The sequence below is a fragment of the Suricata suricatta genome, chromosome 15 (assembly GCF_006229205.1).
Source record: "Suricata suricatta isolate VVHF042 chromosome 15, meerkat_22Aug2017_6uvM2_HiC, whole genome shotgun sequence".
Taxonomy (NCBI): domain Eukaryota; kingdom Metazoa; phylum Chordata; class Mammalia; order Carnivora; family Herpestidae; genus Suricata; species Suricata suricatta.
Genome location: NC_043714.1, coordinates 31,150,827 through 31,164,212, shown reverse-complemented (window position 1 = coordinate 31,164,212; position 13,386 = coordinate 31,150,827). Strand labels below are relative to the sequence as shown.

The window sequence follows — 13,386 nt, the reverse complement described above, 5'->3', positions numbered from 1 at the left end:
TACCTCATAACTGGAGTCCTGAGGCTTCGTTTTTTGAATTCTGGGAATTCCCTTTACATTTTTCCTTTGTTGGATATTCTGGGTCCTGGATATGATGTTTTTGTTTTTTATTTTTTTGGTTTATTACTTTCTGCTGGAGTTTATATCTCACAGGAACTTCTTGAGAAGGACTGAACTTTATTAGTGCTTTCAATCTGAGGTGTTGTGAGGTTCATCATCTTACTGGTTCCCCAATGGTCTTCCGTGGCTTTTAACTTTCTCTAATAAAGATGCCAGTTACTATCCATTCTTCTTTTTTCTAAGTTCCAAAATTTTATTACATATTTTATTTGCTGTTGTTTCCTATCCTATTTTATTTATCTTTATATGTTTATATATTTTATTCTTCTGGCATTTTAGTGGTGTTTTAGGAGGGAGGACGTAGCAGCAAATTTGTTCAATATACCCTTAACCAGAGATCGCTCATCAAAGTTTTAGTTACCAAAATTGTAGAACGACTAATACACTGTCTGTAAGGTGAAGGGCAAGGGAAGCTCAGGGGAAAAAAAATTATTCCAGTGGCCAGTTGGTGCATTAAATTGCTCTTCCAGATGGAGACTATGCATTTCTCTCTGTTAGGTATATGTATTATGGGCTGGGTGTTCTTTTTGTTTTGTTGGCTTTATTTAATTTTAAACTTCACTAAACAAAATGGACACTAGATGGCTCTATAAAAGCATATATATTTAGAACATTCCATTTAGTTCAAGAATTTGAAGGCATTGTAAAATTTTGATAACAAAGAAAATTAACTTTTTAGGTATAAGAAAATGCGTTTAAAACCACTATTAGCTATTAAGGAGTGAATCCAGAAATTTGAATGTTTTCTAAGTGCCCTTTGTTGTTAATAAATATTTGTCAAATATCTGCTAAATGCCACGTACTATGAGAAGTAATGGGTCTATTGTGCATAGAAGATTTAGCAACAACAAAAACTCAGAAATGAAATAAATACTTGCAAATGATAAACAGTTTCAAGTATGTAGAGGTTTGTGAAGAGATATAAGATGCTATTGGAATACATATCAGGTTACCTAATGTAGACAGAGTCAAGGATGGCTCTGCTGAGAATGTGAGGTTCAGGCTGAAGTCTAATAGACTGTTAAAGCAGTTGGCTGAAAAGATGTGTTTTCCAGGCAGAGGAACGGCATAATTGAGGCTCCAATGACGTGGGAGAGAACAGAACCGAGCGAGGGTCAAGCCGACTTCAGGAGAGGGGGGCGGGGCAGAGGGACAAGATGGAGCTGGTGAGGTCCACACAAACGAAGTTGGATTTCATATTGAGTCTGGAGAGGTGAGAAGCCATGAAGTGTTTTAAGCACACTCATATGTGATGGAATTTACATTTTTAACAGATAATTCTTCTACTTACCCTGTGCAAGATAATATGGGTCCATATTTTTTAAAGTTTTGTAAATTTTTTAAAGTTTCCAACTTTTTTTCAAGTTGTTCAAATCATTGGATTAGTAATGGTCACCAGAAACTACTGAAATTGTATAGGAGCTTTGAGGATCTAACCTAGAACATAGTCCCCCAAATGAATTAACCAAAAGAAACTTTGGAAGAGAAATATATATGACTCTAATGATATATGTTATATGCATGGGTATGTATGAATGTGTATATAATGAATATATAATGAGTATATAATATATGAATATATAATAATGGTCACAGTCAACATGACCTATAGTGTAATTTTTCTTTTCTGCTCTTACTTTATTGCAGTTGCTACTTGGTTTGGATTATATCATGAGGTGTGAAGGGATTGATATTGAGTTACGATGGCATAACTTTGCCTACTTTTGGTCATTTCTTTTATATTATGAGTAACATAATACTGTCCTCTGTGGACAATATTAGCCTTTATCATTTGAATCAATTCGGTCCACTTGAACAACCCAAGCAGTAGGAACACATTATAGAATTTTCATAGAATTTCTGGAGTTGGAAAGGATCTAAGTCATCATATTTTTTTTTTTTTATTTCACACTGGTTTCTTCTTTTAGGGTATGTCAGGATTGGCTGGGAAGTAGATGAAGATTCGTGCTGGCAATGCTCTGCCTACACTTTCCCTTTAACTCAAGAAGTTCTCTCTATCTATTGAGATTTTGGGCAATATTTTCTTTGAAGAGAGCTTTATGCTAGCAAAATTGGGAAAGTTCTGATCTTGTTCAAATACTCATTTTCATGGGGGGATACTGAGGACAATGTTTGTAAATGGATTTTTCTCATTCTGAATGAAATAAGATTTTCCTCTAGACATCTAGTGTAAGAAACTCACTAATATCATTCCCTACATAAATAAATGGTGTGTAAATGATTTGTATGAGTGGTTTTAATGAGAAAACCCAGGTTTTGAAATAACAGAGTTCCCAGAAAATGCTGGAGTTAAGAGTTATATAGTGCACTTATGAAAGAAAAACACCAACACCAACATTGTACCAGTGTGAGCTCAAACAGTTTTCTTTTTAATATTATACTGCTTTGTTTAGGTCTGTAGTTAGGTATAATAACCTTTACCATAATCCCTTATAGGTAAATGGATGTCCAATATTTTTTTTCCTGGTTCTTTTTAGAAATATTTAGAGGGAAGCTGCACAGGAATTAGTAGAAAAGAAGTAGCAAAATATTTTTCAGTTAAGAATTGGCAAGAGAGGGGTGCCTGGCTGGCTCAGTTGATTAAACATCTGATTTCAGCTCAGGTTGTGATCTCACAGTTTGTGGTTTCGAGCCCCATTTCAGGCTCTATGCTGACAGCCCAGAGCCTGCTTTGGATTCTGTGTCTCCCCCTCTCTTTGCCCCTCCCCCACTTGTGCTCTGTCTCTCTCTGTCTCTCAAAAATAAATAAATGTTAAAAAATAAAATAAAAGAATTGACAAAAGAATTAATTGTAGCCCCCAATTAGTGCACTGTATCATTTTAAAGTCACAATGTGAAAACAAGGACATGACTGCCATTTTCAAGTTAGTAAGTCATAAAGATTCAAATGCTGAAATAACAGGATAAATACTCTTTTTTTTTTCCTAGCAAAAAATGGATTTCTTTTAGGAGTCTTGTTAAGAGCACCATGAAATACCCATGGAGGCATACTGTGAGTAGGAGTAATAATCACAGCATTTAGCCACAATAGGATGTGGGTGTAAAGCAATCAAAATGGCTGCTGGCAGTAGTGCGGGGCTGAGGTTTGGGGGATCCTCTGCCGGGTCAGATATTATCCTTCAGTTACTGGATCCAGGGTTGGCTAGGAGGAAAGGATGAGGGACTTAGGAACTTCCAAGTAGTAGAAAAATATTTCAGTGTACTGGTGTGTTCTGGCTGAGATTTAGCCCTTGTTATGGAAATAGTTTCTTTGAAAACTGCTGTGCTGGAAATTTTTCTGGATCTACCACATTTGTTTCTTAAGCCTCTCCACTCAGCCATTTGTGCACTTGTGGATTTGCTCTTCAGGTTCAGATATCACTCTGGCTCATGGTCTCATCTTTGTCTCTTCCCACATCTACTGATATTTTAGAATTTGGTGGATCACCTGTCTCTGTACTCCCGGCGACTGGCCTCAGCTTTTGGATTGTTGATTATTTTTCTATAATTTTGGTTCAAATAGTTCAAAGGATGCTATCACACTATTCAATGTAAGATGAGGAGAATATAGTGATAGCACCTTTGAAAGTTAAAAGATGGAATTAATGCAATTAATTCAAATGTAATTAATATTTACACTCTGGTAAAATACCTAAAATATTCGGAAGGCAGTAAGTGGTCATAAATTTATACATTTCTAAAAAATAGTGTGATAAACCTCCTGAGTGAAATGAAACTTTAATTAATGATTGTTTAATTAATTTAAGGGTACTCAAAACTATAATTACTGGATTATTTTCAACCTTGCTTTAATGAAACACTTCCCAACTTGCCTGATCATAAAAATCATGTATGGTGCTTAAAAATACTTATTTCCTTTCCATACCTTTTTATACCTACTGAATGAAACTTTCTAGGGAAAGACTTGTAAATATGAATATTAAATATTATCCCCAATTAAATATTATGAATAAATAATTTGGGAGACACTGTTCTACTTTGTAGATCATGTCATTATAAGTCAATGTTGAAGAACAATCAGAATGTTTAGTAGAATATCCAGAAAAAATAATAGCTGCTCAGTTTATAGAATTAATATTTTTATAGGAAATCCATTCATGCTTTAATATATCAATGTATTAAAATGGTATAGGAAAAAATGGCAAAAGACTTAGAAATGGATGAAAAGATTATTGGACGTCTTCAGTGGAAAATTGGCATTGTCTAATGCACACTTCCAGGTTATATATTGTAGATCAAAAGCTATTTTACAACTTGGTAAGTAGTGGAACATTGCTTGTGATGTAAATGATTCTTTTCTATAGAAAAACAAATTGTGTCCCATGGAAATGCAGTTAGTTATTGTCCTATTGATATTGGCCACATATTCCTGTTTTAAACAAATCTATTATTTCAACATTTCTCTATCTATCTATCTATCTATCTATCTATCTATCTATCTATCTATCTACCTATCTATCATCTCCTCTCACTGGTCTTTGGACTATACTTCAAAGGAGTTGTAATATCTTACTGATTTTCTCAAGAAATAATGAGTCAAACAATATCTTTGAGACATCTCTATTTAATACTTATGTGACATTTATCATTATACTCTTTAAAATTTTTCAGTAGACAGTGCTATCCACATCTTATTTATGCACCCTGAAGAGAACAAAAAGCAAGCTATCAATTTCTCTAATATTGCTTTTCGTCAGGTATCATGTATTCAAAGAGTATGCAGTGCCTAGTTGAAACTAATCAACCATCCTAAAGCTTGCTTTTTAGAAAATACATCTAGTGCTAAGAGTTTTAGGGAATTAAGAAAACAGTTTCTAGGCAAGTCTGGCAATTTGCTCCACTGTATTAGATGACATGACAGTTTTTGACCTGGCAGTTTTCAGAACAGGAGGATCACAATTGGGGTACTGCATAAAAATCTAAACTGGGTTTCCTGACAGTTGTTTCCTGCCCTGGAAGAGAATAACTCTAACATGTGCCCTGGTCTAGATTGCCTAGAATAACTGATGCAACCCTGATTCCATGTTGTATAGTCTCTTGCATAGGTACATTTTGCACATTCTTTATGAATTTAGTTCTTGAGCTTGCTTATGCAGGAGATATAAGACATATTTCCTGTTTCAATGACTCAGAGTGGAGGCAGATTTCAGGAGCCATTCTGAAGTCACAAGTTGAGAATACTCCTTGTGAGGTTAAGGCAGGTTTGCAAGGCCTCCTGCCATCAGATGATGACTGATATCTACCCCCCACTCAAGTATTTTTGCTTGAGCACTAACCCCCCAAGGCACCTTATTGATTGGTATCAGGAGTGACTTGTCTCCTTATTCTGGCCCTACTATATGCTGATTGCACCTTGTGAAGGAACTTATTATAGGAACTTCTTCTTTTGTGATTATGGGAGCAAACATTGCATTTCCTGAGAATCCTGTTTTTCTTATACTTTCCCTCAAGAAAACAGGCTATTGACCCCTGCTCACCAAAAACTAATTGCCTTTGCTATCCTAAAAACATTATCTTGTATTTGAATGCTAAAGATACCTTCTTTCCCCATATGATAAGCATCTTAATCACCTACATCAATCACTATTGATAAAGATTTTGCATGAGTCTTCTACAAATTTATGTTCTGGGAAATTTTTACATATCAAAGAAATTTATCATCAGAAATCATTGTCTAAGGCAAATGCTACTTCTGTGCTGTGCCCTATACACTTAACCATAAATAAAGCTCAGTCTCAGTCAGTGCAGAGTTGCCTGCTTGTGATCAGAAAGAATCTCATGGCTCTCCCATCCCTCTTTTTTGCCGACACTGTCCATCCTTCAGGGAACACTGGACCTGCTGGAGCTGGACTCCAACAGGCAGACACATACACTTATTATGATATTAATAATGGAAGGGGGTGCAACTAAAAAGTTACCATGGAAACATGCTTACATGAGCAAGTCACAAAAGAGTAGAATATTTATTTAGTTTTTTAATTACAAAAGTAGTACATGAATATGTTATAGATTTTAAAATGCCAAACATTGAAGCAAGGTCGCTAAGGATGAATTAGGAAGGTAGACAAGTCCATGAGTAGGAGGCAGGTCTAGAGGGAAGAGGACACGTCAGAGAGCAGAAATGTGCCAATAATGTAGAGGTGTAGGAAACGATAGCGCATTTGGGGAATATGAGTAAGTAGTTCAATGTCAGTGGGACGTAGAATATTGTGGAGAGTGACTAGAGATGAGATTACAAAGAAGTTTCAGTTAAAGTTGTGAAGAATTTTGTATACTCTGTTTAGATATTTAGTTTTTTTCCCCTTTTAGGCAGAGCAGTAACTTAATTGGGTATGTATGTATGTAGAAAGATCATTTTAGGAATGGACTAAAGTAGAGAGAGTCTGATGGCAAGGCCTCTCAAGGATTTTTACATACATAGTCCATTTTAAATCTCACAAAAAGCAGATATTTCCATTTTATGAATGAAGAAATTGAGATCTAATGGAATCAGTTCATTTCTCTCCAAGGTTATGAGCAAGTAAGTGCCGAACAGGGGTTTGCCCTCATACCTCCAAGCCTAGCTTCTTCGTTCTCATCTTTGCTGCCATTCCTCTGGCGAAGTTTAGTCATTAGGTAAGAAATGTGGATGGCAGGCATTGAAGACCAGGCAATGAGCAAAAAACAACTAGGCCTCAGTTAAGTACAGCAGTGTGTGTTACTAATTGTGGGATAGCGTTCAGAGAGTTTTGGGCCTGGATATGAGAATACCTGCATTCTTATCCTACCAGTGATCTTAACTACGTGGGTGATTGAGGGAAGTCAGTGAAATATTTTGCGATTTCATCTCTCTGTAGAGTGAGGAGGTTGATCAAGCTAATTTCTAGGTCCTCTCCCAAACTTAAAAGTCTATATTTCTTCATAAATATCACTATGGGTTGCTATATTTAGAGAGGGTATCATAGAGGATGTGAAGTTATTATCATTTCCATTTCAATTTAAGATGTGATGATTGTCTTTTCTCTATATTTCTTTGGCATCATATATGTACTTTTAATATAGGATATACTGTATTACAATGTAATTGCATACAGGGGTGCTCTTAAAAATATTTAATAGCTACTTTGGCGTAGGTACGTACAAATTGGAGGAACCCAGTTATAAACAGGTGGAAAGATTATTTGGTGCACACGAGCTGAGTATTAGTTCTGATCACTGGCGTGTCTGACTCTCCTCTGGACTGTGAGTGCGTTTCTGGAAGGAACTGTGTCATTCTAATTTTGGATCAACCATCCTTAGGCAGTGCTTGCCTCATAGTAGATCCTAATCAATATTTGTTAGATGAACAGACAATTTCCAATGTGTCCTCAGTGTTTGACAAGCTCATGTGCTCCATGACTGCAGCTGTGTTGCATGAGCTAGTACTGAGAGAAAAGGACATTGGAATGGCTTTGCTTTTAGAAGAGAGCTGACCACCCTGGGAGCAAGCAGTGACAGAAGTACCTAGGATACTGGGCACTCATTAATTTCCAATGATCTTTTGTTCCTTCTTTCTAGAGTCAATTATATCATAAAACTGGAACTACTTTAATGTTTTTTCATCAAAAAAGGATTTCAAGGGCAAAAACCTCATTACATCTCCACACTTACTTTGTAAGCTGTGGCATTTTCTAGTTACAGTTAAAAAAATGTTTAAGTCTTATCAGCATCTCAGGGCTCTTACTGACAGAGAGAGATTTCTGTCCTTTTCCTTATTATCTAATCGTGTTATACTTCGATTGTGAGTCTTCCACAAGCTCAGGACGGCTGACTCATCATTCTGAATTTATCTTAGAAGCAGCTGTAAGAATTAAAAAAAAAAAAACCCAAAAAGCCTTGGTCAAGGCATGTTGGTTAAAACTCATCTTCTTGTACCATGACTGGTACAGTCTCCAGTTCTCTCGTCACCAGATTATCCTAACTGTAGCATCGGGGCCTGGATCAGACTGGTAAAGCAGCTATCTTGAAGATGTCGGGCTCCAAACAAATGTTTAGAAAATGTGTTTCTTCAAAGTTGTAATTATTCTATGTGATTTTTTTTCTTGTTTTTAATTCTGTGTAATGAGGTGACTTTGTCCATTTCTTCTTCTGTATTATGATATTTAAATTTCCTCTAACGTAAATATTGGTGAATTTTTAGCAGGATTTGAATGTCTTTGCAGTTATACATTTTAGTGTCTCTTATAGACTTGTCTTCAAATAGATTTAGTTCTTCCATGTTTTGAATTAATGGCATGTCTGTGAGCTGAAATACGATGATACACATGTGACATGTGAAACAGAATAATACATGGAAATAATTAGGAGTATGAGCTCAGGAATCCTTAGCCTGAATTTAAATCCTGGCTTTGCTTCACCCCTGGTTGTACAACTGGTTGTACATCCTTGAGAAAATTACTTTATCTGAGACTTAGTATTCTGATATTTAAAGTGGGGTGGTTAATGATACCTAGGTCATGGAGTTCCTTTTTTTTTTTTTTGCATATTTTTATTTTATTTTTTTTAATACAATTTATTTTTTTAACATATGCAATTATTTTCCATCATTTACAATGGAGTTCTTATAAAGCACTTAGCCTAGGATTTGGAACACAATAAGCTAAAAAATAAGTGCTAGCTTGAAAAACAAAAATATAACAGAACTCCAAAGCTCATAATATACGTATTATATATAAATAGTACTACCCAGCAAGAAATAATGTTAGCTATTTAAAAATTCATTTCTTAAATGAATTTCATTTCTTGACATCGATTGATTGATTCATTCCCTACTTTATTATGATGCACAGGACACTGTGAATGTGAATGTAACCCCAGTGGTTACATTTGATTATTGCCTGCCTCCCATCCAGTTCAGTGTTGGAGTTACTCTTACTATTTAAATAGTAATGTCTTGAATCCTTTCAGCTGTGGTGAGATACCCAGCATCTTTCCCATGAACATTTTTCTATAGTCCTCCCTTGCTTCTACTTATACTTCTTGAGTGGTTGGCCACTTACATTTGTCCTCTATTCCTGACCATTTCTCTTCACTCAAGTCAACCCCAAATGCTCACCATCCTTTCCCTTCATTTCCTTGAAACTCTACTCACAAAGGCACTTATGTGTTAGACCTTTTATTTTTCTGAAGGATTTACTGTTCTTGGGATAGTATACTGGATGATCTAAAACTGAATATTTCATAATTTTCTTTCCCCACTACAGGAAACTGACTTTGTTCCTGAATCTCCTGCCCTTTCACCTTGGGCTGCCCCAGCCTCTCCAAAAGGTTCACTATCCATTAATCTCTTTTTCACACAGACCCCAGAGCTCAGTATTTTTCTACCTCTTTTAGGTAGAACAATTTAGTTCTATGTCTGTCTTAATCCATTTTGGCTATTGGCTTGAGTGCTTTATTTTTCTAAGCAAAGATTTTCTCTCTTTAAGAGAAAATCTGTTGCCAGCTTTAAAATAATATTCCCTCACCATCCTTAACTCACAGATAAATAAGCTATAATTTTTGCAAATTCTCCACACTTTTCTTTCAACAGAGTGATACTTTTTTTTTTTTTAACATTTATTTATCTTTAAGAGAGAGACAGACGTATAGAACGTGAGTGGGAGAGGGGCAGAGAGAGAGGGAGACATGGAATCCAAAGCAGGCTCCAGGCTCTAAGATGTCAGCACAGAGAGCCCGATGAGGGGCTTGAACTCATGAGCAGAGAGATCATGACCTGAGCCAAAGTTGGACACTTAACTGACTAAGCCACCCAGGTGCCTCAGTAATACTTTAAAATCGTGAGTCAGTTCACTTCAATCCTCTGGTCAGAATGCTGTGTGGTTTCCAAACTCAGAGCAAGTCAAGGTCTTTGCAATGTTATGGGGCTGCAAGAACTGCCTGGTCATCTCGTTGGCTCCATATTGTCCTACTCTACTCCTCTCTCATTCTTCTCCAGCAGCATTGGCTTCTTTGCTGTTCCTTGTACCCCAAATCTACCGGACACATATACATCAAGCATATTTCTACCTCAGGGCTTCTGTACTTTCCACTCGTTCCACCTAGAAAGCTGTTCACTGGAAATCTCTCCAGAGAGAGAGAGAGAGAGACAATATTATGGATAAAGCATAAAAGAGTATTTTCCCAAATTTGAAAACAGTCTTAACAATCTACCTGCATTGCCTACTAGCTGAAACAAACTCCCTAACAGCATTTTCCCTTTTTTTGCCTTCTCAATTCATGGTCCTGTGCTGCTGACGCAGGCAGGTTGGGCTCCAGGACCCACAGGGGGTCCCTCAGGACAAGCCAACAGGGTCCCTGGCTATGTACAGGTAGAAATCAAACACAAGCCAGCAAGACGTGACAGCAGAATTTACTGAAGGTATAGAGAGAGTCCAGGTACAGACAGATGTCTGGGAGACTCAGTTCTGGGTCTGGGAGTTTTTACTGAGGATTGTGCTCTGGTGTGCTTGTACTTTCTGGCATCCAGAAGCTGAGTAGAACAAAAACAAGGGCCCGGTGTTATTCCTTGGAGCTGGGGTTCTGGGCACAGAGATGTCAAGCACTAATGGTCTGGAATATGATGAATGTGATGGTTACCTCCAGTCGTTCTCACCTGGTCCTTCCTCTGATGTGACCTATTCTAAAGAAATCATTGACTGCTTTGTCCCTTGCATGGAAAAGTACCCTGTTTGCATCTTGAGGCATATGTAAAGTTGGGGTACAGGTCCTAGCAAGAATAGAAGCAGGAAAACGAACAAAAAGCAGGTTTTATGGAGTCCTTCAGTTTCCCTATTTCACAGAGCATGAACCGGTGCAGATGACACCCTATGAGTAACATTACAAATTCCTACCTTCTAATAAGATTTAAAATAGCCCATTACTCTTACTCAGCTGTCTATTCATCCATCTTTGATGAACTATCAAGTTTCCTCATAGAATTATTCTGAAATGTCCTCATTAATCTGACTGGGATACTAACTTACTTCCACATGACATCCACAGTTGATACACAATTACAGTTACCAACTATTCCTATTTTCCCTGGACCAAGGGATTTCCAGGGAAATGGGACTTTCAGGGCTAAAATGGGAAAAGTCTTGTCTAAACTGAGATGAGTTGCTTGCCCTATGTATCCCTGTCTTATTGATCAAGAATCACAACCTAAGTGACAGCTAATGGGACTTTAATCTTCTCTCTGCCACAAAATTACACTTTGTTTTTCCCATCTGCTGGTAATGTATTCCCACGTGAGGAAAATTATTTTTCCTTTTCAGATATGATCCCTACAGCCGTGTCCTGCTATATTGCCCTTTGCCTTGGGAATCCTGCTTTTTCAATTGACATTTCCTTTTTGTCATTTTAAATGTTACCCTTTCACCAAGTTTCCTCCCTTCTCTGTAACAACTTCACTTGGCCTTTTTCTACTCATGCTCTCATTCTCTCTCCTTCCTTCTTATAACAGATTCCTCGAAAGTAGGCTATGATCTCTGTCTGAATTCCTTCATTACTTCTCTTGCTTTTGTCCTCAGCATTTCACTGAAACAATTCTCTTAAGATTCTCTTAATAGTTCTCTAAACAATTGCCAAATGGTTCAAAAAAGAGTCTGTTGCTTTTTGTCCTTCTGCTCCTTTGGATTCTCTGAGACATTGTCCCTTGTTAATTTTCTTGAAATGCTTTTCTCTTTTGGCTTCTTTACATGGCCTCATCCCAAAACTCCCGTGAGCTTTCATTCTTCCTTTTGTTGCCTCTACTGATTTCTTTTCCTCTCATTCTTCCTTTTGTTGCCTCTACTGATTTCTTTTCCTCTTTCCATCCCTAAAATTTGGTGTTTGTCAGTGTGTTGCGTTTAATCTTTTCTGTATATGTTCTAGTCATTGGCATTTTATATATTTTCATAAGTTTAACAATTATTTCAGAGATGGCTCCAAACCTTGTATCTTTTCACCCAGACCCTACCTTGACACTGGATCATTTATTCTTAGCTCTAGCCTGCATAGTTTTTAACAGAAACCCTTCTAAGTTCTAAACTTAGAATGTCTAAGTACAAGATGAGGATTTATTTTTTTCTCTACACAAAAAAGCTCCTCTTCTAAGTCCTCTGTTTCTTTTGGGGCATTTGGATGACGCAGTCCACTAAGTATCCAACTTTTGATTTCGGCTCAGGTCATGATCTTACCGTTCATGAGTTTGAGCTCTACATCAGGCTCTGAGCTGCCTACAGAGCCTGCTCAGGATTCTGTGTCTCCCACTCTCTTTGCTCCTCCCCCCACTCACTCTCTGTCTTTCTCTCAAAATAAATAAAATAAACTTTTAAAAATATATTAAAAATAGTACATTTGTTTTTATAGTCATTTTTGCTCAGAAACTTGAGATTACATTTCTCCATCCTAAGGTGTTCCTTTCTCCAAATACAAATTTAATCAATTGTCAAGCCATGTGAAGCCTAACTCAGAAATTGATTTTTTTTTTTTTTTTAAATCCAGGCCTTCTGCCCTAGGTTGGGTCCTCATGACATCATATTAACTTCATATCCCTGCCTGTATTCCCATTTCTCATGTTTCACCACCAATTTATTCTGCACTCTACTTCTTTAGACTGACTTTCCAGCTTCCCTGAAATATGATGTACAACATTGTTGGCTTTTAAAATTCATGTTTAAAGTTCATGATTAAAATTTATGACACTTCCTCTGATATCTTCTGAATCCTTCATCATTTGTGGCCTTATGATTTACTCTATTTACCTCTATTTACTTTATTACCTCTATTACTTTCTTTTGTTATCTTCTTTTGGTATGAACCATATGATGTCCTCATGAAATTAAAATTTTGAGATGACAGAGACTGTCAGACATTTTCATATCCTCTTGATAGTGATTTGTGCCCAGTTGAGGCTCAGTCAGTGTCGGTTGAAATGTAAGAGTTTATTTTAATTTTATGTTTCAGACATAAAACATTATTTCAGAAGATCATGAAACTAACTGCACTTGTTTCTACTTGTTGATTAGAAAGGCAAAAGCAAGCTGAAGCAAGTAGCCACTAGGTGGCCATGCTATAGAGTGCTCCCCACCCACTGCGTTCTCTGATGTAATCTGGATAGAAATAATTTACTAGGACATGTTCTGCTCTTATCTGTACAAAATTACAGAATCATAGCTATTGGCTTCTGTCCTGCATTTTAGTTGTAAAGATGAGGAAACTGAGGTCCAGAGTGTGTGTGTGGGGGCGGGGGGGGGAGACACAGACAAA

At 36.9% G+C, this 13,386-nt stretch overlaps 1 long non-coding RNA gene across 2 annotated transcripts in view; it reads left to right on the top strand.

Annotated features, from left to right (window-relative positions):
• The first annotated feature begins 1,263 nt into the window (after positions 1-1,263).
• LOC115279267 overlaps positions 1,264-13,386 on the top strand; it is a 176,951-nt gene continuing 164,828 nt past the window's right edge. For both annotated transcript variants that reach the window (XR_003903318.1, XR_003903317.1), the window contains exons 1-2: positions 1,264-1,333; positions 3,070-3,133. This is a non-coding gene — a long non-coding RNA (uncharacterized LOC115279267). The remainder of the gene's footprint in view (positions 1,334-3,069; positions 3,134-13,386) is intronic.